This window comes from Cynocephalus volans, chromosome 8, assembly GCF_027409185.1.
Source record: "Cynocephalus volans isolate mCynVol1 chromosome 8, mCynVol1.pri, whole genome shotgun sequence".
NCBI classification, from domain to species: domain Eukaryota; kingdom Metazoa; phylum Chordata; class Mammalia; order Dermoptera; family Cynocephalidae; genus Cynocephalus; species Cynocephalus volans.
In genome coordinates, this window is record NC_084467.1 from 107,702,324 (window position 1) to 107,730,307 (window position 27,984).

The following is a 27,984-nucleotide window of genomic DNA, read 5'->3' on the forward strand; positions in this document are numbered from 1 at the left end:
ACCGTTTTAAAGTGTACAGTTTAGTAGTATTTAGTACATTGAAAATGTTGTGCAACCATTAGCACTGTCTAGTTCCTTAATATTTTCATTACCCCAAAAGGAAACCCTGTACCCAGTCACCCCTCAACTTCTGGCAACCTCCAACCAGCTTTCTTTTACTATAGATTTACCTATTCTGGGCATTTCATATAGATGGAATTATATAATATGTGATCTTTTGTGTCTGGCTTCTTTCATTTAGCATAACGTTTTTGAGCTGCATTCATGTTATAGCATGTATCAGTACTTTATTCCTTCTCATGGCTGAGTAATATGCCATTGTGTTTATATACCACAGTTTGTTTATCCATTCATCTACTAATGGACATTTGGGTTGTTTCCATTTTTTAGTTATTATGAATAGTGCTGCTATGAACGTGCATGTACAAGTATTTGTTTGAGTACCTGTTTTCAGTTTTTGGGGGTATATACCTAGGAGTGGAATTACTGAGTCATATTCTACGTTTAATTATACGTTTAGCTTATTGAGGAACTGCCAAGCTGTTTTTCACAGCAGCTGCACAATTTTACATTCCTACCAGCAATACACAAGGGTTCCATTTTTTCTTTGTTCTCACTAACACTTATTTTCCATTTTAGAAACTATAGCCATCCTGGTAGGTATGAAGTGGTATTTTATTGTGGTTTTATTTGTTCTTCTCTAATGGCTAATGACATTGAACATCTTTTCATGTGCTTGTTGGCCATTTGAATATTTTTTTTTTTTTTTTTTTTTTTTGTCGTTTTTTCGTGACCGGCACTCAGCCAGTGAGTGCACCGGTCAGTCCTATATAGGATCCGAACCCGCGGCGGGAGCGTCGCCGCGCTCCCAGCGCAGCACTCTACCAAGTGCGCCACGGGCTCGGCCCCCATTTGAATATTTTGAATAGACATTGAAGAAATGTCTATTTAAGTCCTTTGCTCATTTTTTCATTGGATTACTTGTCTTTTTGTTGTTGAGTTGTATCCCTTTCATTCTTGAAGGATATTTTCACTGGATATAGGAATCTGAGTTGACAGTCTTTTCTTGCAGCACTTGAAAAACTTTGTGCCTCTTCTTTAATAGCTTCTGATGAGAATCTGCTGTCATTCAAATTGTTTTTCTCCATGCTGCTTTCAAGATTTGTTTGTTTTTAGTTTTCAGCAGTTTGACTATGATGTGTCTTGGCATGAATTTGTTTGGGTTTATCCTATTTGGGATTCACTCAGCTTCTTGAATCTGTAGGTTCATCCCTGTGCCAAATTTGGGGAATTTTCAGCCATTATTTCTTTTGGTATGTTTTTCAGCCTTGTTCTCTTTCTCTTCTCCTTCTGGGAGTTTGACACAAATATTAAATATTTTGTAGTAATCTCACAAGTTCCTGAGGCTCTGCTAATTTTTTTCCCAGTCTGTTTTTTCCATTTCTCAGAATTGTTCTGTCTTCCAGTTCACTGATTCTTCCCTCTGTCTCCTCCATTCTGCTTTTGAGCCTATCCATTGAAATTTAAAAAAATTTTTGGTTATCGTATTTTTCATTTCTAAAATCTTCATTTCGTGGTGCTGATGACACCAAGGTCAAGGGTTCAGATCCCTAGCCAGCAAAAAAAATTTTCTTTTTCATTTGGTTCTTCTTTATATTTTCTATTTCTTTACTGAGACTTTTTACTTCTTTGCTGAGACCTTCTATTTTTTCATTTGTTTCCAGCATGCTCATAATTGTTTGTTGAAACATTTTTATAATGACTACTTTAAAATCTGTCAGATAAAAAAGAAAAGAAAAAACAAACAAGAGAAAAAAGTCAAAAAAAGGGAGAAATGAAAAAAAAAACTTTGTCAGATAATTCTAACATCTCTATCATCTAGCTGTTGTCTGTTTTCATTCAGTTTGAGATCTTCCTCAATTGTTGATATGAGTGCCTTTTAATTGAAACCTGGACATTTTGGGCATTATGTTTTAAGACTTCAGATCTTATTTCAACCTTATGTTTTAGGTGGTTTTCTCTGATACTGCTTAGGCGGGGGAAGTGTGTGGGGGGAGGGGGTGGGGGTAGTTAGGAGTGCCTTGTTACAGCCAGGTAGGTGTAGGAGTCCAGATTCTGCACTTGGCCTCTATTGACATCTGAGGGGAGGAAGTACTCATTACCGCTGGGCAGAGGTAGGAGTTCCAGCTCCCCACTAGGCTTCCAGTGATTCCAACCTGTCTGGGAGAGGTAGCAGTACCTCCTTATTGCTCCCCACATGGACTCCACTGACACTGGGGATTGGGAGTTGCCTTGTTATCATTGAGTTTTGATGACAGTCCTGATGTTACAGGGCACACTCAGCTCTGGCTGAGGCTCCCCCAAATTGATACCAATTTCACAGATCCACCTGCCTGCTCCCAGACAAAAAACAAACAAAAGTCAAATGTTGGTGAAAATGGAAGTCAGCTTTATTCAGGAATACCAGTGACCTGAGGAGAGATGTTAGGCTAACCCATCTCTCCAGTAAACCTGAAGGAGGATGGCCAGACAAAGCCATCTCAGAGATTCAGATTTACCAAGGGGTTTTTAAAGAGGGGGATGAGGGAATGGAACGTGGGAAATGAAAAGCAGGAGAGAGGGGCACGTGAGCAGAGAAGGCTTCATACAAGGTCTCAGGTGCAAAGTTTTGCCAAGACTGTCTGGTTTCTGCTTTCTGTCCTTATCTCAGGGTTTGGGTAGTACGTGCAAGTCTACAGCAGGCTGGCTGGAAAACTACTTTACACTCATGTAAATAATGTCATCTTGCCCCTTAAACAAGGTTCAAAATATCAAATAACCATGGGAAAAGAGGGAACTCAGAGAAATGCATGCCAAAAAAAGCCTGTGTCTTTTAAAAATCCTTTAGAGCCCATGTCGTTGTAGGTTTCAACATGGCTTCAGTCCTATTCACTCCAACACTGACTATTAAGTTTCCTCTGATATCACCCCAGCTGGAAAGGGGAGGGATGCCTCCTTACAGGCAGTCTACTGAGGATAGAAGTCTAGGGACCCCACTCAGTCTTTGCTGGCATGGGTAGAGGGGAGCCACAATTTGTTTCTGTATTTGGCTGGAATAGAGCAGTTATTGTCTAAAAGTTTTCTGTTTTGCTAGGCTGCCTAATTCCTGGTCCTTTGGCTAGAGAGAGCTGGCTGATAGGGGTTTTTTGGGCTGCTCCTGTTGGCGTTTCCAGGTTGCTGGTTTCTTCAGCTCCAAGTCTAAGATATATGAAGCAAAAAGAAAGCCCAGGGAAATAACCATTATGTTATTCCTTGGCTCTGAGGCCCCTAGCTGGTCTACCTCCTTCTCTCATCTTTCAGTCTTAAGTTTGTGTTGTATGTAATGTCCAGGGATCTTAGTTGTGTTAGGAGGAGGAATAAGGTAAAATATATCTACTCAATCTTCCCTGATCATTCTTTCATTCACTTTTTTTTTTTTTTTTTGGTGACTGGCCAATAGGATGATCCGAACCCTTGACCTTGGTGTTGTAACACTGTATTCTCTTTTATTCACTTGTTTATTTGGTTTTCCATTAGATTGTGAGTACTTTAAGAGTATTTTTGTATCTTCAATACCTAGTCTGGGATATGATCTGTAAATGTTTGAAAAAGGAAAAAAGAGAACACAGAGTGAAATGAATGAATCACACTCTTCCCATCCATTCTAGGTATGTAGTGCCAGGAGGAGGAAGTTTAATCCTATCATGGTGCTTTGATGAGATTCCCCTGGGTGGCTATCTCCCAGAGTTCATACTCTCCTTACTGGTTCTCCTGTGTTACAAAAAATTACCGGCAGGTGGTAGAGTAATCAATGAAAAAGTACTTTTGACCAAACGTAAGGAGGCTGATTTCCTCTGTGGCTTAGAGAAATAAATATTTACCTTGTACCCCAGGCACAATCCCCTGAAAGTTACTTATTTTTTCAGCCTTGGGGCACAGGTGATGCCCAGTGGAAACAGCTGGAATAAAAGAAGGTGGGCTCTGTAGGCTCCTTGGTGACTTAACCACAGGATTCCTGAGCTTTTGTGAAAATAGACGTATAGTATTTAGTTACTAGCCTCCCTCATTTCTGGCATTTAAACCTATTGGAAGGTGGCAATTTCTGAGAGGAAAATTAATGCTTTTTTTAAACAACATTTTAACATTGATACTTTAAAAGCAAAACAAAACAACAAAAAAACTCAAACACCTCATATCTTACCACCGTTTTTTTTTTTTTTTTTTGGTCAGGCCCTGTTGATATGCACACATCACTGATGATTCAATTTTTGAATTATATTTTTCATTCATTATCAAAAGTATTTTCAGGTGTAAGTGTATAGGGAGGGAGTGGGGATTGCTTTTTAAAATTTCTATTTGTATTCATGTGCACAGTTAATCTCGTTGTGGTCATCTTATCAAAAAAGACCTGAGGGGAGGCTTTTGATTGTTTTATTCATTTTTGTTTCTCAACTTTTTGTTTTTAAAAATTTCAAACCTACCAAGGCCATGGGTTCGGATCCCTATATAGGGACGGTCGGTTAGCTCACTTGGGAGAGCGTGGTGATGACAACACCAAGTCAAGGGTTAAGATCCCCTAAAAAAAAAAAAAAAAAAAAAAAAATTCAAACCTACAGAAAAGCTGGAAGTACAATGTAAGGAACACGATTTATTGTCAACATTTTGCCGCATTTGCTTTCTTTTCTCTCATGTAAAGTTAACTTGCCATACATTGACGCGGATTGTTTTAAAAGTTCCTTCAGTCTAGGCATGCACCCCGGTTTTCTTTCTTTCTCCTCACTTCCCTCATATTTAAAAATTTTAAAGCTCCAAGACCCAGCGCTTCTCTTAGTCTCCCACTAGGGAGTTAAAAATAAAGCGTGGACGTGAAAAATAGCCCACGATCTCTCAGCGTAACTCACAAGACGTCCTTTATTAAGGAAAAGTTTCTAGTCGTTTTTTGGCAAAGACCCATATGGGACCTTTACTCTTCTATGGATCACAGTACAAGAAATACATTGTAAGTACTAGGAGCTGCGAGCTTCTGTTTCTCTGTCTTCTCTCCGGGCATTCGTTTCTGGTCTTGGGGACTGTGATACACGATCCTCCCTCGGCTCTGAGAGCCAGGCTTGGGAATTCTTTCATAATGTTTTCTATTCCAAGAAAGAAGTACCGGGAAGAGAAGTAGTACTGACATGGAAGGCCCAGTGTTCGAGAATCTGAAAACTTAGGCAGTCAAAACAACGTGCTCAAACGAGTGAGTTGAAACGTACGTTTGGTTAGAATCATATAAGGATTGCAGGAAGGAGGTCTTAGCGTCCCTGGTGGTCTAGTGGTTAGGATTCGGCGCTCTCACCGCCGCGGCCCGGGTTCGATTCCCGGTCAGGGAAAGAGTCTTTTTTTTCTTTTCTTTTTTTCCTTCTGTCACCCCTTCCTATAGAGGTTTTTAAAATAAATATCGATTTTGCTAGTCAGTTCTCCATCGATCCAAAGCTCAAATACAGAAAATGTAGAAAAACGCAGGGAAAAAAAATCACTCACAATTGTACTACCCTAAAATCATTTTAATATCCAGTTTTTTAATCAGAAAATGGAGTCATGCTATACATACTATTTTATTACCAGCTATTTTTTGTTAGTAATATATTTCTAATACTTTCCAGCGGAAATGAATATTCTTCACAGACATATTCTTCTTCGACTTAATTATTTAATTTTTGAAAAAGTAATATATATAATATATATTAATAATATTAATATTAATTATATGTTAATAATATTATATATAATATATTTAATCTTTGAAAAGGTAATATATAATATATATTAATAATATTAATATTAATTATATATTAATAATATTATATATAATGTATTTAATCTTTGAAAAGGTAATATATAATTACATGATTCAAATATGACGAAGTGAGGGCCGGCCCATGGCTCATTCGGGAGAGTGTGGTGCTGATAGCACCAAGGCTACGGGTTCGGAACCCATGTAGGGATGGCTGGTTAGCTCAATGGGTGAGCTTGGTGCTGACACCACCAAGTCAAGGGTTAAGATCCCCTTACCGGTCATCTTTAAAAAAAAAAAAAAGGCAAAGTGATTAAACCTGGCTTTCATCTCTGCCGTCTATTTTTCCTCCAATGAGGCAACCAATGTTAAGTTTCTTAATTATAATATCGGAGATATTTTATGCAAATGCAAGTACATACATGTATACATACGTATACATTTAAATATGTCCTTTCCCTTGCACAAATGGTAGCAATCTATGCACGATTTTCTGCACTTTGCCTTTTCCATTTAACCATATATCTTAGAAGTACTTGCAGATTCAACATGAAGAGTTTCCTCATTCTTTCTAGTGGCACATAGTATACCATTGTATGGGTATTCCATAATTTAACCAGCTTCCTATTGTTGGACACTTAGGTTATTTCTAACCCTATTACAAAAATGCTGCCATAAATAATCTTGTATATATGTCATTTTGCACATATGTGGAATAAATGCCCAGGAATTGAAATGCTGGTTCAAAAGGTATGTGAATTTGTGGATAGATATTACCAATTTGCCTTCTATAGAGGTCATACCAATTCACACTCTCACCAGTAATGTACAATGTGAATATAATTAATAAAACAAAACTCGTGTGGTTTTTAAAAACCAAAATGGATTTAATCAATCCATTTCTGGATTTTTAAATTTTTTTTCCCCTAAAATTTTGGTTTCATAAATAACCCTTTGGTGAACATCTATGTAGATAAATCTTTGTGCATATTCCTGGATGTCTCCTTAAAATAATTTTCTGGAAGTGGAGTTACTAACTCGTACCACATATCAAATGGACTAAAGAATTAAATGCAAGAACTGAAACTATTAAACAGCTAGAAGAAAAGATTAATGAATAATTATTTTAATTTTGGGCTAGAGAAGACTTTTTCAAGATAAAAGCAAAAAACAATCATAAAGATAAACTGACAGATTAGACTGTAAAAACAGAAAACTTCTGCCCCTCTAAAAATCCCACAAATAGTATTAAAAGAAAGACAAACGATAAATTAGTATAAATCAGTAGAGAAAACAAATACCAAGTAGAAAAAAAGTAAAGCATATGACTTAGTAAGTCTCAAAACTAATGCAAATAATTGGTAAGATTATGAAAAACGACCAGCCTCAATAGTAATAAGATAAATGCAAATTTAAATGACTCCAAATTTTTATTCTGCACTTTCCTAAAGATGAAAAGTGACGTTATCCATCGACTGATGTAATTTGCTAATACTTATTGATATTGAAAATTGATATCTCTTCACACAGCAGTTTGGCAATATGTACCCAAAGCTTAAAAATGTGCAGCACATTTAAAAAAAAAAAAAACCACCATATTTTTAATGCAACTTTTACCTTTTTTACGTAAACTTCATGCATTTGTCCTAAAGAAACGCTCTCAAATGGGTAACGATGTGTTGTGCATAGGTAATTCCCACAGCACAGACTTAACTCTTCTGGATTTCAGAGGCTCCCTTCAAACGATAGAAGAACTAGAATTGACTTTCCTTAAACACGTGAAACAAGAAATTACTACAAAATTTTGAACAGGAGAAATCCTAGAGAACTTTTTTCTCTTTTTCTTTTGGTTTTGTGGTCTAGGTTTCTCTTAATGTTAATCTCAAATTAGGGTTGATAATTGTAGGATCGAAACTTTATAATTTAGTCCCTTATAGGGAAACCTGCCGAAGTTACTCTGCGAGCGCGTTGGTGGTATAGTGGTGAGCATAGCTGCCTTCCAAGCAGTTGACCCGGGTTCGATTCCCGGCCAACGCAGCCTCTCCCTTTCTTTTCTCTTTCTCCTCACTTGGTTAACCCCCAGAAAACACCACCCTTGCGTCCAAGACTGCGTCGACGTTGAATTTCTCCCGAGAGTAAGCCCCCGGGTGTTTTTGTAGCTGCACCGGCAAGCCAATCCGGTCTGCTGGGTTTGGCCGCGGGCGTCGCATGAATTTACAATAATTATTTTTTGGGAGGTCTTTCGGGAAGTGTCTGAAATACAGGCTGTTTAGCTTTGTTTTTCTGAATTCTAGGGAGGCGGCTCTGATTTATTAAAGAATCAGTATAAGAAAGTCAACACAAGCTCCCGCAGTTCCAGAGAGCGCGTGGCGCTACTGGGAGCGGTGAGGGAGCCAGAAAAAATAATCAAGAAGCGGCCCTCTCCGGCTTCTGCAGCTCACCAGCTCTGCTTCGCTACCGGATCCGCCATTCTGGGGACAGAAACCAGTTCCAGGGCACGGGCTGGAGATGTAATTAGGAAAATCCTTTGGGACTGTCTGCCGCACCCATGGGCGAGGAGGCTTGGTTGTTGGGGGGGGGGGCGGGGTGGTGGAGAGAAGTGGAGGAGAGGCGACAGAGGACGTTCCAGGTTCCAGAATGCGGCCGCCGCTTTCTATCCTCCAGTCAGGACCTGGGCGCGCTGCCGCCCAGTGGAGGAGGTGATGTTGACCTTGGCATAGTGGGATTTAGAGTCTCAGAACTCGATTCGGGTGTAGGAGCTTCTAGGTTGAGTAGTGGAAACCTTTGTTATTCTGACTGATGCGGATCACACGGAATAGGTAAAGGAAGCAGCAGCATACGGCAGGTATTCCGGCCTCAAATAGCAGTAAATCCAGCCATGGTCTGCTGCTTTGTCAATTGGTTCGCCGTGATCGTATAGTGGATAGTACTCTGCGTTGTGGACGCAGCAACCTCGGTTCGAATCCGAGTCATGGCACGTTTGCAGTCCAGCTTGGCAGCTTTCCTTTTCAACCTCTTGGAAGTCACACAGCTTGTAATTCTGTCCTCACTCAAGGCAGCGTCGCAGAAGTGCAGTGAACGAACTGGGTGAGTAGTAGTTCCGTTCAGCTCACTCCGCGGCTGGCCGACCAAAGCAAACCTAACCCGCCGAGGCAGTGACGTTTCAGGGCCTTGTGGCGATCCATGGAGCGGGTACTCAGGTTTCAGAGGGAGGTTCCTTCAGCCAGCCCTCCCGTGAGCAGAGGACAAAACCCTTCGTTGGAGTCTGGAACTCAGCGCCTCTTCCAGAGGCTGGAGAATTAAACGCTTTGTAGTGTGGAGTGTAAGCTCCTGCGAACACCTACACCTGAGGCTCTGAATCCTATCCGAGTTTAAATCTCGGTGGGAGCTTTAACGTATGACCGAGGTCTTTTAGTCAGGCAGTACAAAAGTTTAGTATTTTGAAACAAATTTGTGCCGCAAATGAATAGTGAATAAAACCTGTTTTCCCAGTAGCGGGTCCCTTATTCCCCCACCCCCACCTCCGTCGTCATGGTTTAAGGGGGAGAAAGGCTTCGGAACGAGAAGGAAGCAGGGGCTGCAGCCCCCAAGGTCCTGGGAGCACGAGTCCCTGACCCCCTTTTGCTCCCCGCAGGCGGCTGTTTGCTCCCGTTATTCACGTTACTTCGTGCTCTTACGCCACTTCCACAGCAGTGGAGAGTCCCAGAAACCGGTCTCTCAGAGTGTCCGGGTCTAACAGGAATTTGTGGAAACATTGAGGTTTTAAGATAGTGAATCCCGCGACCTCGGCTATCCCACCTGGCCGTGCGCAGTCCCCTTCTCTCTCTCTCAACCTCGGATTCCTCAGTGGTAAAAGGCTGTTATGTTGCTACGCTTAGTCCCAGACCTTGAAACGTTTTTCGCTCTGATTTTTGTGGGGTTGTTATTCATCCTGTCTGTGGAAAGAAAGTGATATTGACATAGGGAAGGTGTGGTTATCAGCGCCCGGCTAGCTCAGTCGGTAGAGCATGAGACTCTTAATCTCAGGGTCGTGGGTTCGAGCCCCACGTTGGGCGTGCTTTTTTTTTTTTTCTTTCTGGTTTTCTTTATTGAATCCTCTTGGTCATCTTCTAACAGAATGATGAGCTTCTAAATCGCCACTATGGCCATTGCTGATTTAAACTTTGGCAAACTATTCCAGAAATCTCCTCCATTTGCTCCAAACTCATCAGAAAAGGAATCCGGCCGGGGATTCCAGTGCCTGCGGAGGCCAAGGGGTCATGAGCCGAGGCCGGCCCCTTCCGGCGCAAAGGAGAGCCAAGCTGAGCAGCTCCGAGGGGCGAGTGCACAACCTCGGGGGGCCCCTTTCCTCCTGCTCGGACTCTGCTCCAAGAAGACCCCTTTAGGACGCGACCAGGTGGAAATGCTGTTCTCTTCTTGTTCTTGCATGAGATTTTGAAGGGCCTTCTTAGCTGGTTAAAATGTTCTCCGTTAGGTGCTAAGGAGCATCTGTCTTTGCTTTTTAGATTTTAAAATGTTCACCAGCCGCAAAGGGCTGTAAAATACAACTCATTTAGGAAGGTTCCGAAACGAAAAAGGGGCGAGGGCCCTGGAAAGGGAGTTGGGGAGGCGCAGGAAAGACGCAGAAGAGTAAAGAAAAAAGGGGAGGACGGAGAAGAGAAAAGGAAGAACAAGAAGGAATGCGTAGAGCGGGCGAGTAGGGAGTCTACAGCCGCGGTTTTATTTGGTGGGTATAGGTGGCCACTCCAGAATGTTTTGAGTTAAAACTTTGTTCAACCCCGAAAGCCTGAAGTTGTTTGCCTTTCATTTGTTTCTGCTAAATTACCTTTCACTGATCGGATTGGTTAAGTTGGTTTGCAAGATGAGTGGAAGCAAACTTTGGCACCAGTCAACAGATTTCTCCCCAGCAACGTGGACATTCCTTTTTAACTCATGCAAATCATTCTAAGGATCATTTACCAGCACTTTTTTTTTAAGTTTGTAAATATGCTTTAGTCTCACTTATATATCTTACCATCCATCTCCAAAATGACCAGTACAGTGGCCTACACACTAGGCCAGTTACTCTCAAAGTGTGGTCCCAGGACAATCATCTTCAATATCACCTTGAAACTTGTGAGAAATGCAGATTCTTGGGCGACCTTAGACCTACTGAATCAGAAGCCAACTCACGTAATCATTAAGAAATGATAAATAATTATTATACTAAGTCAATAAGTTTGGGATGGTTTGTTATGCAGCCAAAGTTAACTTATTCATTAAGACATTGCTATGAGTTGAATGTGCCCCCCAAGAGTTCATGTGTTAAAAAAACTCGATCCTGGTCTGACCTGGAACCTGATCATGCACCTGTTTTCATGACAATGATGGCTTTTGACCTGGGTTTGTTTTTAATCTACACTTAGTGGCAGTCTTATTTATATAAAAAATCCCAGTCAGAACTGACATTCTTTGTGGACATGCCATGTTCAACCTCCTTAAGTCCATGCATCAAGCAGAGCTCACAGCACAACTTGCAAATGCAACCGGGCTTCAACAACTCCAGGCTGCTCTAGACTTACAGAGATTTACTTGGTTATTTTTAAGATGCATGCCAAACGTGTGGTCTTTTTTCCCCCTGATCATTTGTAATATACATTTTATGACTGGAAATTTTTTGTACAACACTCCAATAAACATTTTAATTAAAAAAACAAAAACACTTGATCCCCATTATAACAGTGTTAAGAGGGTGGCAGTGTTGAAAAGTGGGGCCCTTAAGAAGTTATTGGATCATGCCTGAAGATTATGCTCTTGTGAATGGATTATCCATTCATGGAGTAATGGGCTAATGGGTTATCAGGGAGTGGCTTTAGTAGCTTTATAAGAAAAGCATGTTGAAGCACTCTTGCCATTCTCACCATGTGATTGCCTGCATTACCACAGAACTCTGTTGAGAACTCCCACCCCGAAGGCCCTCACCAGATGCACCCCCTGGACTGTGGACCTCCCAGCCTCCAAAATTGTAAGAAATAAATTTTATTTCTTTATAAATTACCCAGTTTTCATGTATTCTAAGCAGCAGAAAACGGACTAATACAGATGTAAAATTAAGTGAAGATTCCAAAGTGAGGAACTATCTTATAATAGGCAATCATTTGTATCAGAAGGGTGGTGGTTGCAGGAAATAACTACACACCTGTACTTGTATATACTTACACATCTCTCACAAAATATACATTTCTATATTAAAAGGGCCCACTGAGTGCCCAGCATTGTGGATGAAAATATCATGAAATTTCAAAACAGTGGGAACATATATGATTCTATATGCTTCTGGGAGGGGACATGAGAGAGTAGTTTAATGCAAATAATCAAGAATCAGAATGGCATCTATCTTCTCTACAGTGTTGATGCCCTCTAGTCTATAACCATTAGGAACAAACCTGTAGTCAAACAAAGGTGCGTTTATTGGCTCATTGCAACAAACAAGACAGCATACACCATAGTGAAACTGTGGAGCAATTCTACCATTGGGAATCCTAATAATATTTATCTAGAAGGTGGGAAGAATGGAGCAGAGCTAAATACATAATTGGTAAAGAAGCAACAATCACTGTTAGTAGGTGGGAAAGGGGGATATTTGATCATATTTGTGGTTTGGACAGTATTCTTCTGTTTGTGCTCAGACATGATTGTTATTTATTTACTTATTTATTTTTTGCTTAATCATGATCAGAGTGTAACTTTGTCTGATGTTGGTATTCTGTGAAATTTTTTAGTTTTAGCAGGAGTACATCAAGGTCTAGGTGTTTGTATCAGACAAGCTCTAACAGCTTGTCAAGGGCAATTTTTTTCTCTTTCAACAGCAACAGTAAAGAATAGAAAACAGTGGAGTAATGTCTTAAAAAATCTAAAGGAAAATGACTTCAACCTAAAATCGTCTACCTAGAAAAATATTAACTAAGTGTATGGGTATAATAGACATTTTCAAACATACAATGTTTCAGAAAGTTTAGTTCTTGGGCAACCTCTTTACAGAAGTTATTGAAGGATATGCATTATCAAAAGGAAGGAATGAATGAAGAAAGAAGACCACCTGAGATCCTTGAAGCTGGGGATCTAACAAAAGAGAGAGACAATGGAATTCGCAAGATGGTGGTGCAGTAAAGAGAGATATCGTGATGACAGGTGTGGTATAGGCCTAAAGATCAAGTAGCCCAGACTGGAGCAGGTAGGAATGTGCCAGTAGAAATTTCTAAAAAAAAAAAGATTGTATGTTTCAATTTGTTGATGAGAGATTTACAGAACTGGGGAGAAAATAATTATGATTTAGTAATAAATACATGGAAAACTAAGCAAATGGAAAAATATGATAATTATTACTACCAGGTGGAAAATATTGTACAAAAAATAATTACATTAAATTATGTGGCTTATTGGGCCGGCCCATGGCTCAATCTGGAGAGTGTGGTGCTGATAACACCAAGTCAAGGTTTAAGATCCCCTTACCGGTCATCTTTAAAAAAAAAAAAAAAAATTATGTGGTTTATCTGTTAATATGATTTAAAATAATATATAAATTATATATTTTAAAATATATTTATATGTTACTATATTAATAATAAAATCACTGATCTCATCCAAATTATGACACAAGAATATTGGTGTATTAGAGTTCTCCAGAGAAACAGAACCCATACTATATTTATATATACTGCTTAGCTGCAGTCTAGAATTGGCTCCTCCAGTAACAGAGTATCCCAAAACTTGCATTGCAGTCATTGGCCCATTTTGTTTCACTGTCGTCCCTTTCAGTGTGTTGCATAGGAACCCAGAAAGTTGGCTCCTTTGGCTACTTCTCCTTTTGTTTGTCTAAGTAAGTAATAAACTGAATCTAAAAGTGACTCGTTATAGTTTTATGGATTGAATTACTCAGGCCTTAGCTTTGCCTGCTGCTGTGACCTTAATTTGTTTATGATTTTTATTTTAGCCATACAAATTCTTAAACTTTTAATAAAGTTAAATGCATTAATCTTTTCCCTTAGAGATGTTGAGTTTTATGTCATACTTAGGCTTTTCCCTACAAGACTGGAAAATTTTTATTGGGGGAATTTTTGCAGGAAGAAGGGTGTGATTATTGTTTTGCTAATGAGCTGAACGTAAATGTTCTGCTAATGAGCTGAACAAAATTATCATATCCTTATAGTTTTATGGCACATTCCCTGAAGCTTTCTGAAGACCAGACCTACTGAGGATTAAGGGATTTTTCCAGGATCTTCCAATTCAGAATTCCTGGCCTGTGTCAGAGTAGAATACAGCCACTGGAAAGACAGCGTGGTCTCCCAGTGCTAGCAACAATAAAGAGCCATCACTAGGCCTGAGTGGGCAAGAGAGGAGAGCTATTCATGGAACCTGCAGAAGTTGTAGCTAAGGCTGTAGATGTAACAGAATGCCATAGAACAATAGCTGTGTCCTTCAGGGGGATCTTTACAACCACTGCCCCACCTGCAGAAATATTCTTTTCACTTTTCCTTCCCCAATCAATGCATCCCATTGGCTGTACCCAACAGGGAGCTTGTGGGCAAAGGAGCCGTTTTATGCAATTCAAAAAGGATAGCTTCCTGGGGCATATAGTAGGGTAGATAATGCTAAGAACGGATCTAGATGGTCATATACAGAATACCCAGAAAACATGGCTTTTTCATTCTGTGGGGAAAATAGAATAATTTAGTCAGGCTCCTTAGACATTTCTTGTAAACAAGTTGTGTAGGTGGAGTTAGTGCGCACTGTGCACCAGTGTATCTTTCTAGTTTATTGCTATTGTGTGTTCTTGGGTTTGTGAAGCAGAAGCTGGCCAGCAGAGCTCCATCTAAAAATAGAGCATGTTTACTCTGCTGGCAGCTGCTCAGTTTTTCTTTGGACTTTGGTGGTAGCAGTTGAGTTTCTGAGTTTCTCTGTGGACTGCTTGGCTCATGGTGTTGTAAGTGCTGAATAAAGACTATTCCTTCTTCAACCAAGGCTCCAGGGACCTTTTTGCCAATTATCTAGCTCATAGACCTGCATATGAAGGGTTTGTGAATGGGCTCGAGGGGTCTGTGAGCCCCAGACTCTAGCCCTAGTTCTACATATTCTTAAGACAAAAAAAAAAATAAATAAAAAAATAGTCTTTATTTCTTAGAGCAGTTTTCTGGGTTTACAGAAAAATTGAATAGAAAATACAGAGTTCCCATATACTCCCTTTCCTCCCACCCCTACAGTTTTCCCTATTTGTTACACCTTGCATTGGTGTACATTTGTTACAATTGGTGAACCAATATTGATACTTTATTATTAACTACATAGTTTACATTAGGGTTCACTCTTTGTGTTGTACAGTTCTACCATTCTTGAGATTTTCATTGTGAAATCATTTCATCATTAGCTGCATTTTGGTGTCAAGTAGGTTTTACAAAAAGGTTTTGTATCTCCTGATTTCTTTCATTTATTTGAGAATTATTTGATGTCTTTAAACCTGTACGATGTCTGAACTGGAGATGTGTATGTATGTATGTATTTGGTTCAACCTTTTTTCCCTCAGAACATTGTAAACTGTAGGTTAAATTTTCCACTAATTCTTGTTTGTCAGAACCTTTATTTTCTTGTCAGGGCTTTCCAATTTCATTAAAACAAAGTTCTGTAACTGATGTTATGTGTTATTATGACACAAGTATATTGGTGTATTAGAGTTTCACACCAAAGAGTTTTCACACCAAAGCTGGATTTTGTTTTCCACAAAAATACTGGTAACATGACTAGAATTTCAAAATGCAGGATTTTTTGTTTGTCTTGGATTAGTATCTGTGAGCCTCTAGCTCAGAGTAGACAAGCATCTGGAAAAACCAAGGGGAGAATGAAAATCCTTTGGAATTTCAGGATTATGATGCTTTAAGTCCATAGGGACTGTGACTTGCTCAAGCTCTCAGGAAACAGGTTGTGATTATGGGGTTAATGGCCTGCCCTGTGGCTTCAGCAGCCTATGGTTAAGTTTGAGTTACAGCAGATGAATATAACCTGGTTTGTCGATTTTTTTTTTTTTATTATTATATGAAGATGACTGATAAGGGGATCTTAACCCTTGGCTTGTTGTTGTCAGCACCACGCTCAGCCAGTGAGCCAACCAGCCATCCCTACATAGGATCTGAACCCGTGGCCTTGGTGATATCAGCACCGCACTGTCCCAAGTGAGCCACGGGCCGGCCCGTGTCGAAGTTTTTAATATATACTTATAAAGTGGATGATTACTTTGTTACATTATAAATGCAATAAAGTTACACTTACTGTAAAAAATAAAACCGGTCAGGTTAGTATTTTTTCTGCCTTTGAAAACTGGGAACTTGAGTAGAGATGATAATTTTCTACTGCATGTGCCTTTCTATATCCATTGTTTTTATATTCATACCCCCCACACCCCCACCCCCAATCCCTCTAGAAGAAAAAGATCAAAGAACTATCGGACAAACCCTGCTCCCAACTTCGTGTAACTGTTCTCAAGTCCTTTCAATCTGCTCACTATGAAGGGCATCTTAGACTCTTGAGGAATGTCTATGTTACCACCTGTTTTGACTGAATGTTTGCTCCCCCCCACCCCCAAATTCATATGTTGAAGCCCTAACCCTCAATCCCAATGTGATATATTAGGAGGTGAGGCCTTTGGGAGGTAATTAATTAGGTTTAGATGTGGTTGTGAGGGTGGAACCCCTGTGAAGGGATTAGTGCCCTTAGTAGAAGAGGAAGAGACACCAGAACTTCCTCTCTCCGCTTTGTGAGGATACAGCAAGAAGGCACTGTCTGCAAGCCAGGTAGAGGTCCCTCACTGAGAATGAATATCCTGGCACCTTGATCTTGGACTTCCCAGCCTCCAGAACTGTGAGAAATAAACATCTGTTGTTTAAGCCACCCAGTCCATAGTATTTTGTTTGTTACAGCAGCCCGAGCTAAGACCATCTAAACCTCTGAAAGGATCAAAATAAGACTTAAGTCTAAGTGAATGTATTTGAGAATTCACCCTTCATTTCTATTTTCTTCGTCTTTCTCTCTTTTTTAAAGATGATAAAGCAGACTTTATTCAAGGGGGGGGGGCATGGCAATAGGTATAAGGACCACTGCAACAGTGTCTTGTAGTGGGGAAGAGAGACTGGACTTAACTCCCTTTATTTCTAGTTTCTATGACAAGTTTTCTTTAGCTTCTTGCCTACCTCATCTCACAAGACAAGGTTTTTAGCAAGTACCACATACCAGAATAGACCAAACAATTCCATAGGAGCAGTAGAACAGCCACTGTTATCAAGTTCCCCAAATAAAGTCACAAGAATGCAATCTCTCCTCTTGTTGCCACCAGAAAACAAGGGGGAAAAAATCCATTATATAAAGTTTAAATCTGATGAAAATTTGTCTCCCCTTTCCAATTATATTTTTCGCTTAGAACCAACCATAAAGGTTCCACTCTGGAGGGTGAGTTCTGGATTCTTCTTCAGCATCTGGAGCCTGAGCTCTCATCACAGAAACAATGGGAACAGGGTTATCCTTGTCAGCAGCTCTAGTCAGGTGAATCCAACCACTTTTCCAGAATTCTCAGGGGTCAGGAGAACAAAGAAGGACATCACAGCACCAGCTCCTCACCTATAAGATTCAGAGAAATACATCAGGCCAACAAGCAATAACATTCCCCAAGCAAAAGTGATGGTTTTATACTCCTGTTAAATGCCGGATAGTGTTGCCAAGGAAGGAGCATTCTCTTAGAATGTGGAAGTATGACTAGGTATAAATTAGGCATGAATTAGCAGAATTAGAAATGCACAAATACTTTGATCAGGCAAGTCCACTTCCAGGAATCTGCTTTAGGGAAATCCTTGCACAAGTAATTAAGGATATTCACTGAATACAACTGACCCTCCATATCCATGGGTTCCGCATCCATGGATTCAATCAACCGCGGATCAAAAATATTTGGGAAAAAAAAGTGTCTGTTTTGAACATGTACAGACTTTTTTTCCCTTGTCAATTATTCCCTGAAGAACACAGTATAACAACTATGTACCCGGCACTTTTACATTGTATTGGGTAGTATAAGTAATCTAGAGATGATTTAAAGTATACGGCAGTAGGTGCAAATACCACGCCGTTTAGTATCAGCGACTTGAGCATCCGCGGATTTTGGTATTTGCAGGAGGTCCTGGAACTAATCCTCTACGGATACATAGGGATGACTGTAATTATTTATAATAATAAGCAATCTAGAAAATTTTATGTCCATCAATTGAGGAAGGTTTAAATATATAATGACCCATCCATACCATGAAAAGATATGCAGCAATATAAAAGGCTAGGTAAATGAAAATGACGATGCCACTGAAAATAATTACAGGAATAAATGTTTAATGAGCATTTAGTAAGTGTTCAAACGCTTTATGTGCATTTCTCATTAAATGTTAGATTAATACATTAGCGCTCTTTTATAGACAAAGAAATTGAGGCCCAGAAAATTCAGTAACTTGTTCAAAGTCATGTCGCTGCAGAACCAAGATTTCCACCCCTTACTCGAGGCTTCCCCACAAGTGAAGACTGCGGTTTCCTAGTTCTCAATTCTTGTTTCCAGAGATGTGCAGTTGTAAAACTTCCAGCTCCGTGAAGTGAGGGAACTTGTGCAGTGTCTCGGGTTAGATCTGAAGCCCCAGACTTGGGCTGCCTCGTTGCAGAAACTTCTGTGAAACTTGAGTCTTCGCACAGCATATTTTGGCGTGTGATTTTAAGCGGACAGAGAATTAAGGTTGTTGACACATAACTTGAAATTGCTTTTACATAGTTTAAGAAGGAATTCGGTTAAGTAAAACGTACCGTCCCTGGGTGGGCTCGAACCACCAACCTTTCGGTTAACAGCCGAACGCGCTAACCGATTGCGCCACAGAGACACGAGTGCTTAACGTGCCAGACTCATCTCCTGATCCCAGAAATTGATTTTTAACTTCCCGGCTGCAGACATCCTCGTGGTCTGTCCACTCCAGAAATCAGCGGCGCGGGAAACAGAGGCCAGGAGTCGTGCCGTTGGGCACGTTTGCACATTATAACAGGCCAGCGTCAGCCGGGGGACCCCGATGGCCAGCCCCCAGATCCACCGCCTTCTCGTGCTCCTCGCTGCTTCAGATCGCCCGCCCCCTCTACACGTGACCACCGCAGCTTCCCCGAGTGAAGTGATCCACGTTCTCTTTCTTAGCTCCGCTTCACCCCATGAGTTCTCGGCGATTCCCCCTAGGCCCGGGGACCGGACGCGCGTGGGAAGGACCAGAACCGGCTGTGTCCCCACCGTGCCGCCCTCGGGCCTCCAGAGGTGGCTCCACCCCGCAGGGAGCTGGGGTTTGCACAAGATGCAGCCTCGCTCCCGGAGCAGCAGGCCTGGCACCTGGTAGCGCCCAATAAATGCTCTAAACTTATTATTATGTACTAAAAACTAGTATCGGTGAATGGAGGGATTCCGCCGCCAACCGGAGTGTCATCCTTGGCGGACCAAGAATGTCAGCGTTTAAGCCTTTAGTTCTACGAGAAACTCCGGAATAGGCAGACACGAACAGTTTCTCAAAGGCAGCGGTTCTTTCCGGGAGCTGATTTAGAATCCGGCGAAGGGCCCGGCTTTGGACACACACGCACTGGAGCGAACTGACTCCCCACCCTGGACAGGACAGCAGCCTCTGCTTGGGGTCGTCGGTCCCTGGGGAGGAGGTGAATAGAGAAAGCTAAAGAGGAGGACAAAGCGGGTGGGAGTGGAGACAGTCTGCTGAGGGGGTTAGAAGGAGGGAGGGGGGAGGGGGAGATGTATTTAACCACTAAAGAAAAAGGCCAGAAGAAAACGGAAAATGCCATGAGTCTATTTTCCATAAATATTTTCGCCACCCTCCCCCTCCTCCTCTTTGTCGGTCACGCCGCGTGATTATGTGAGGTTGGGCTCCCGTATCTCAGAATCGATGTACCTCAACGCCTTGAGATTTCACCCTTAGGAACTGGCGACTTCCGGTAGTGCTCGGAGCAGGTGGGCGAGGCGCCCCAGGCCCGGCGCGGTGGGGGGTACACAGACCCTGCTCTTCGCAGGCGGGGGACGGGAGGGACCACCGCTCCGGGAGGGACTCCGACCCCCGCAGCCCTTCCCTCCTGGGGAAGCAGCGTGCACCCCTTCCCCCACCGCCCCTGCGCCCTGTGCCTTACAGAGGAATGTTGAAGAATGTGACCAACCATTTGTACGGCCAAGTAGATGCACTGTTGGGGGCAACAGTAGCAGGTATTGATAAAGAATTCCAAAAAACAGAACGTCAGAGTAAGCTTAATCGCATACTGGTGCAAACTGAGTACTGCTGACTGTTTACTAAAAGCAGGAAGATGGGCCAGTTGCCGAACTGTTCAGAGCACGGAGCTGACAGCACCAATGTCCAGGGTTCCATCCCCGTACCCATCAGCCGCAAAAAAAAAAAAAAAAAAAAAAAAATAGAAGTAGGACGATGTAATAACAACTGTGGCTTTAATTCCATGTAAATAGAGCTGAAACTCCACTATAGCTTTGGAGCTACCCTGATATTTTTTTCAATAATAAACTTAGCTAATTCTGTATTTATCAATACGCATGCTCTTCTGGGCTCGATGTCTTATTTCCTCAACAGCCCCCAGAGAAGAGGCGGAGAACGCGCAGGGCTGAGGCTCCTGGGCTCACCATGAGGAAAGGAAGGGCGAAGGCACAGACGGTGCACTTGGCACCGCATGAATTGTCACTTGTGCCTAAAGACTTTGGAGAAAGACACCCACTACTGTCGTGGAAAGTTCAAAAATTCCAGGAGCAGAACTAAGGGGGTGGATCCATGGGGTGGATCCGTGGTAAGTCTGTCACCAAACCGGAAGGAGTTTCTCGCCCGTTGCGCTGTAAGACTGCACACTAAGATTTGCAGTAGGAAAGACCAGCTTTAATAGAGTAGCCAGTCAAAGAGAATGGGGCAGCAAATGCATCAACCAAACTCTTCGATGGCTTAAAATCACAAGCGTTTATAGAACAAAATTAGGAGTCGGGGGTCTCCTGGGTCGTGTGGGAATCCGATTGGCTCACGGTGTAGTGAGCACAACTATTTCTGGCATCCTAAAGTCCTCCGTGGCTCTTACCAGAATGGAAGTGTATGAGCTTCAAAGCAGGCTTGTGGTTAATGGTGGTCTGCAAAAGAACTCAAGATTGGCATTACAGACGTTACTTTGTTGGGAAAACTCAAAATTAGAATTTGTTATGTGCGTGTGCAGTACCCGTGTAGCTAACTGTGCTTATCTACCAGGGCCCCCAGAAGCCAGCCCAGTTAATAATCAGCTGCCTGCTCAAGTCACGTGAATTCAGAGAAACCGAAACTTAAACAGCCCACCTAACCTGCCTGTAAAAAGCCTTGTAAGATTCAGGGCGGGGTCCCACGATTTCAGAACGCCTGGGCCCCGCCAGCCTAATAAACTTTCTGATTCCCTTCCCTCCGAGTGTCTGGGGCTTCCTCACTGCGGCTCTTCCTTAATAACTTCAAGCCATTCTGTTAAGGAACAAACATCTTGTGACCAGGAAATCATGTTTACCCTAAGGATGGTGTATGTTTAGCTAACTCTATTCTTACCTTGTGGTTAGGCAAACTTTATTGGTACTCCTAGGAATTCAGCCCATCATGTTTGGTCAAGGCCTGCTCTGGTTGGGATTATAGGAATAGCTAAGGGAATATCTGGTCTGTCTCATTTCAAGTCTCAGTAGGACCTCTTGGGGTAGGTTGAAAAAGACACTTTCATCTTGGATGACTTTTCTTTCCATAAAAGTCTGGGGTTCTATCTGGGCAGAAACGAGCACCGGAAAAGGCCATTCTAAGAGGCCCAGGGAAGGGTGGAGTTGCTTCCCCAGCCTGACCCCCCCTACTTGCAGCAGTTTCCAATTCCCCCCACCCCCACCCCCATCCTTCCTAGTGCTCAGAAGTCGGAAGATCACAGGCCTGGGCCATGACTGAATGCCAGTACTGGGCCCAAGAAAATCCATTAAATTCTCTCCAAACCTATTTCCTCATCAGCGATGGCCCGAGGTTGCCTTCTGTCTTGATTCAAACTTTACATTTGGGCAACTGATCTCACACTTCTATGGAGAAGAGAAGCTCACGGCTTTGTATCATCCTGCTAGCTCAGTTTATCACGTGCACAACTTCTCATTTAGAGGTCTTGAGCATAGCCCCAGCATCCAGTTCCGTTTTTTGTTTATTTAGTTTTCTTTGGATTGGGTTTGCTGGCACTGTATGGATCTGGTGGTGTCCACACGCGGCACATGGTCCTTCCTCTTGGAACCGTTTTCCCAGGAACCACTACTTTTTCTCAGTTTGGTAAAGAACAATAATGTTCTGTAGTTTCAATTTGCCTGAGACCAGTGGAAGCCCAGATTTCTTATTTTGCATCACCCCAACTCTAAGGTTGTCTTGGCTAGAGAGGCCTGGGGGATTGGTGTGTAAGCTCAGCTGCTCAGCTTTGGCTCTGATACCAGAGGAGAGCATCTGGGGAGGTAGCATAACTGACCTCAACCCACCCTGTCCTCTACCAGGTTCTTGATTCCACCACAGGAAAGAATTAAAGAGCAGAGTTAGAGCAGAAAGTGAAAACAGGCTTAATGTAAGAATAAGAAATACACACTTGACCGGGAAAGTGTGGGCTGGCTCCAGACAGTGAATGGCAGCCAGAGCGGGTTTCATGCAAAAGTAAGAAATACACACTTTGCAAATGCAGAGCAGGCTGGCTCACAGTGCAGGCTGGCTCGAGAGCACGAGCATCAGCCAGCTAAAGGCATTTTTAACACAAAAAGTAAGAACTATAGGGCTGACCCCGTGGCTCATTCGGGAGAGTGCGGCGCTGGGAGCGCAATGGCGCTCCCGCCTCGGGTTTGGATCCTATATAGGGATGGCCAGTTCGCTCACTGGCTGAGCGCGGGGCGGGGTCTGGCTCCAGTGAGAGTGAGAAGTGGCCCCAACTTCTTCCTGGATTCTACCTTTATTGTATAGCTAGTCTATACATATTCATGCTATCTAATGAATATTCAACTAAGGAGGTGGTTCCCAATTATGCAACAGGTTACATAGCCTTGCACATGCTCCTCTGGTCTCATTGGAGCACACTCATTGGTCAAATTACACTGAATACACTTAAAATATGCTAGGTGCTCTCTAGCACCTCCAGTGGAAGGTCATTTATAGGATAAACTCCTTTCTACTGAGCATGCTCAGCCACTGGAATTACATAAATCTATCTCCTGTGGTCTTAATCTCCACCTGTTAGTGCCAAAGATAGGTGTAAGAAGCAACAGTAGCTCAGGACTCAGATGAGGGGCTAGAGGGGAATGGTTTGAGACCCAGGGGAGTGGCCTGAAACCCAACCACAGGGAAACTGAGCACCTCCTACCTCATTCACCCCTCAGAGATTCCATTCCCTTAATCTTAAGGGATGATGACGAATGAAGGTCTGTCTTCTGTAGCTGCCTCAGGGTGATTGGGGCTGAAGGTCCTGCCTATCTGGGAATATAAATCTCTGAATATCTGATCTAGGGGCCCTAGCTCAGTCCCAAGTGGCTGGTTGGAACAGAGTAGAAGCTGAAACCGTTGGAATAGGAAGAGACAAACTTAACTAGTAAGTTGAACAGGCAAGGGCTAAATAAAAGTATAAGCAAAATTATAACTAAAGGTCCCAACAGAGGTAGGAACCAGGTGACATTGGACAAAGCATGTTTTACAGCAGCCCATATGTTAGTGGTGATGGCGCTCTGCTCAAATGTATGTAACCATGTAGCTGGGGCATGTATCTTTTGTACATCTTGTTCTACTTGTCCAGTGACATTTCTGTAGGTACAGCAAGTTTTATTAGTGACAGCACAGATTTCCCCATGCTTAGCCAGAAGATAACCTAGGGCCAGGCAATTGTCTAGAACAATGCCAGCTAAGGAGTCAGGAGATGCTTGAAGTTTTCGTATGGCAACTCCAGTCATCTAGGACAACTCAACTACAGCGTTAGTCAGATTTCATAAGTGGCTTCATGATATACAAATCCTTCCCAAGGAGCTGCTTATCCAATAGTCGCTCCAATACCTATTAATATTAGGCCAAGGGCTCATTTTTCCCTGTGTGTCCTATTATAGATGAATACATCATTAGGAGCTGAGTTTCCAAGTGTACATTGTTCTTTAAATATCACATTATCTATACATGGATAAGCCCTTGCTTTGAGGGGTGAGGAACACTTTCCTTTCAGATGTGCAAAATTTGGGGGCCAATTTGCTGGTGGCCAATTCGAGAAGGTCTGTGCACAATAAGATATATCCCAATGGAGCACAGGCCCTTTTGGGAGAAGTTGTGTTGAATTTTTTAATTATTTGTGATACCCAACCAGGAGAATTAGAAGTGTTACAATTTGGGGATAGTAGCCCTCCCGATTGGGGAATCATATCTGTAATGCTCTTACTCCATGATGCATTGTTAAATGCTGCTTTGGGGATGTCAAAACTTATTTTCCAGGTACCTGGGGTAGGTCATATCCCTCCCATAGGGTACATTTGTTTTTGGTACCTGGAATTCCTCTGATAGAGGTGTTTGTAACAGGGTATCAATGGGTGTCATTTGGAGTACAAGGACCTGAGAAAGTCATAGGGTGTATTGTTGGGATGGCCCAGATCACATACTTTCCACAAGGTTGGCAGGCTGTATTAAGAGTGGTGCAGTTTGGGCCGAGCCCGTGGCGCACTCGGGAGAGTGCGGCGCTGGGAGCACAGCAATGCTCCCGCCGCGGGTTCGGATCCTATATAGGAATGGCCAGTACACTCACTGGCTGAGTGCCGGTCACGAAAAAAAAAAAAAAAAAAAAAAAAAAGAGTGGTGCAGTTTAATTTCTGTATTCCTTTTCTAGATGTGGTATTGTGCAGCGGTATCAGGTTCATACACGTTTTGGGTTTTGTGCTATCTAGAGGGACTTCGATGGCCGGTGGGCCTGGTTTCCAAGATAGAAATGTAATATTGAAGGCCCCCTCATTAGGGAATGCCCTTATTGGGACCAACTGGACATGAGGATTGTAATGCCATATCCAGCAATTAGAAAATTCTTCCCCTTTAGCTATAGTAGGAGATATGTTGACTATAGCATTGTTTTCCCATTCTGCCTTAGCCATTGTAAGTGATAAAAGGAGGATGGCTAGGCAACAGATGTTCATTTTTATCATTATAATAAAGGTCTCTAGACCCAGCATAGACAGGACAAATCTTTACCAGGAGGAGGGGGTTTGGCAAAGTAGCAGAGTGACAGTACAATACTTGGTATCACCAGGAAAGTTACTAGACCTAGGATTATCCACCACATCACTCACCTGATTATGAGTATCTTGGGATATTTTCTTTTCTGAATAGGTATTTGAGATCTTCCATGGGTTCACATGAGTAGATAGAGTTGGCTCCGGCCTCCTGGGGTTCCTGTAAGGGCTCATAATAAAGGGTTTTACTTGGGAAAGGTGGACCCAGCTAGTAATTCCATGTAACTTTACAGCAGTCAGAGTAGACATTAAAACTCAGTAAGGTCCCTTCCATTTAGCTTGCAATTGGCTCTCTGGTGTTCCTTCTTTCCAAGTTTTGAGTAAAACTTGATCACCTAGTTGAAAAGGTGGTTCTAATTGTTTGGAAACCAGGAAAGGTAAAACCTTGTTCCCAGATTCTTGGAGAGCTTGCTGAACTTAGTTTAGGTTAATGACATGTCTAATCACCTGATGTCTTTCATCCTCAAAAAGAAAATCAGACATTAGAAATGGTTTACCATAGGTCATTTCATAGAGATTGAGCCCTAAGGTGGTCTTAGGAGCCACTCAAATTCCCAAAAGAGCTATAGGCAAAAGATCAATCAATTTCCCTCATGTTTCCTGGCATAACTTAGCTAGGGTCCTTTTGATAACATGATTAGCCTTTTCCATCTTTCCTAATTATTGTGGCCTCCAGGAAGAGTGTACCCGATAAGAAATGCCTAGGGCAGTTGCAACTTGTTGTGTGACTTTTGCTAGGAAGGAAGGACCATTATGACTCTGGAAGGATTTAGGAAGTCCAAACCTGGGTGTGATCTCCTTGAGAAGATACTTAACTACTTCTATGGCCTTTTTAGTCCTAGTAGAGAACACCTCAATCTATCCTGTAAAGGTATCCACAAATACCAGAAGGTATTTGAATTCCTTTGGTGGATGGCATCTAAGTAAAATACAGTTGCCAATCTTCCCTTGGGTATGTTCCCCTATGTTGGACAGGTTTTAGGAGGGAAGGAGGGATAGGATGATTCCCAGGGTCGTTGCGAGCACATAATTCACATCCCCAGGTTACTTCCTATATTAGTCTGTTCCTGTTCCTTAATCAAAATACCTGGAACTGGGTAATTTGGAAGAAAACAAAATTTATTGTTTACAGTTTTGGAGGCTGGGAAGTCCAAAGTCCAAGGAACATATCTGGTGAGGGTCTTCTTTGGTGGTGGCTTTTCAGCAATGCAGGGATCTCACATGGCAGAAAATGGTGGAGCAGAGAGAGACTCATGCACTCTCCTTTTAAAGCCGTCAGAACCACACCCATTATCCAAGAAAGGATCAATCTATTCATGAGGGTGCAGTTCTCACAATCCAATCACCTCTCCAAGGCCCCACCTTTCAACTACCAAGGCCCCACCTTTCAACTACCACAACAGGATTTCCCACCCTCTTAACACTATCACAGTACGGACCAAGGTTCAAATACCTGGAACTTTGGGTGACACAATTTAAGCTTTGATGAGTTTTGGGGGACATTCAATGCACAGCACTTCCTTAATCGTCCATGTAAGTCCCTTGCCTATAAATATTTGTCTTATTGGCTTATCATAGGATCTCTGCTCAAATAAGAGGAATCATGAAGTTGCTTAATCACCTTCCTTTATACATTTTGGGGTAAGAAAAGCTTGTCATCTCTAATTAACCATACCAAGGTGTCCCTGTGGAAGTCTTGAGCCATAGCCCACTCTGTTTCCTCCTGTGCATATTGTAGAGCTACCTGCCAATCTTGGGGACTTGGAATTAAAGCAGCCTGTAAAGCTATCTTAGGCCTCACGGCTATTCTTGCAGCTCTATCAGAAAATGCATTCCCCTTTATAATAGCTGAATCTCTCCTTCGGTGTCTTCTGCAGTGCATAACTGTCACTTCCTTGGGGTCCTGTATTGCCTCATAAGTTCTAAAATTTCTTTATGATGCTTTATTGAGGGAATTTCTAGCAGTTAACAATCCCTGTTCCTGGGCCGGCCTGTGGCTCACTTGGGAGAGTGTGGTGCTGATAACACCAAGGCCACGGGTTCGGATCCCATATAGGGATGGCCGGTTTGCTCACTGGGTGAGCGTGGTGCTGACAACACCAAGTCAAGGGTTAAGATCCCCTTACCGGTCATCTTTTAAAAAAAAAAAAAAAAAAAAAACAAAAACCCCTGTTCCTTCTATACAACACCGTGAGCATGAAGCACCAAAAAGGCATATGTGGAATAAGTGTATACATTTAGTCTGAGGCCCTTGCCTAAACACAGGGCTCGGGCTAAAGCAGTTAGCTCTGTCTTTTGGGCTGAAGCAGTTGGAGGTAGGGCCTTTGCCACTATGACCTCTGATTGGTTTACCACTGCATATCCTGCTTTTCAGTTCCCATTCTCCATGAAGCTGCTTCCATCAGTATACCATTCAGCTTCTGGGTTCAGCAGGGGTTCATTCTTTAAATCAGGTCTGCTAGAGTAAGTCTGTTCTATAGATTCTATGCAGGAGTGGATGAGATAGCCTACAGTCTGGTTCTGGCATTAAAGTGGCTGAGTTTACAGTCTGGCAAACCTTAAGAGTCACTTCTGTAGTTTCCAGAAGAGCCTGATATTTTAGTAACCTACCACCCATTAGCCACCGATGACCTTTGGCTTTTAAGATTCCTAGCAACTGGTGGAATGTTAACACCTCTAAGGGCTGTCCCAAAGTTAGTTTGATCACCTCTTCTACCAGGATGGTGGTGGCTGCTACCACTCTTAAGCAGCCAGGCCAACTAGATGCCACTGTGTCTAATCATTTGGAAAAAAATAGGCCATTGGTCTAGGAATGTTACACAGTTTTGGGGTGAGGACCCCTAGAGTGATTCTTTGC

General features: G+C 42.3%; 5 non-coding genes across 5 annotated transcripts; 4 read left to right on the forward strand and 1 right to left on the reverse strand.

Moving 5' to 3' along the window:
- Positions 1-5,315: 5,315 nt before the first annotated feature.
- On the forward strand, positions 5,316-5,387 carry TRNAE-CUC (transfer RNA glutamic acid (anticodon CUC)). The gene has a single exon. It is a non-coding gene; the product is annotated as a tRNA-Glu (tRNA).
- A 2,369-nt stretch (positions 5,388-7,756) lies between these two features.
- On the forward strand, positions 7,757-7,828 carry TRNAG-UCC (transfer RNA glycine (anticodon UCC)). Its single transcript has one exon. It is a non-coding gene; the product is annotated as a tRNA-Gly (tRNA).
- Positions 7,829-8,696: 868 nt separating this feature from the next.
- Positions 8,697-8,768, forward strand: TRNAH-GUG (transfer RNA histidin (anticodon GUG)). The gene has a single exon. It is a non-coding gene; the product is annotated as a tRNA-His (tRNA).
- Positions 8,769-9,773: 1,005 nt separating this feature from the next.
- On the forward strand, positions 9,774-9,846 carry TRNAK-CUU (transfer RNA lysine (anticodon CUU)). The gene has a single exon. It is a non-coding gene; the product is annotated as a tRNA-Lys (tRNA).
- Positions 9,847-18,646: 8,800 nt separating this feature from the next.
- TRNAN-GUU (transfer RNA asparagine (anticodon GUU)) lies at positions 18,647-18,720 on the reverse strand. The gene has a single exon. It is a non-coding gene; the product is annotated as a tRNA-Asn (tRNA).
- Between the last annotated feature and the right edge of the window lie 9,264 nt (positions 18,721-27,984).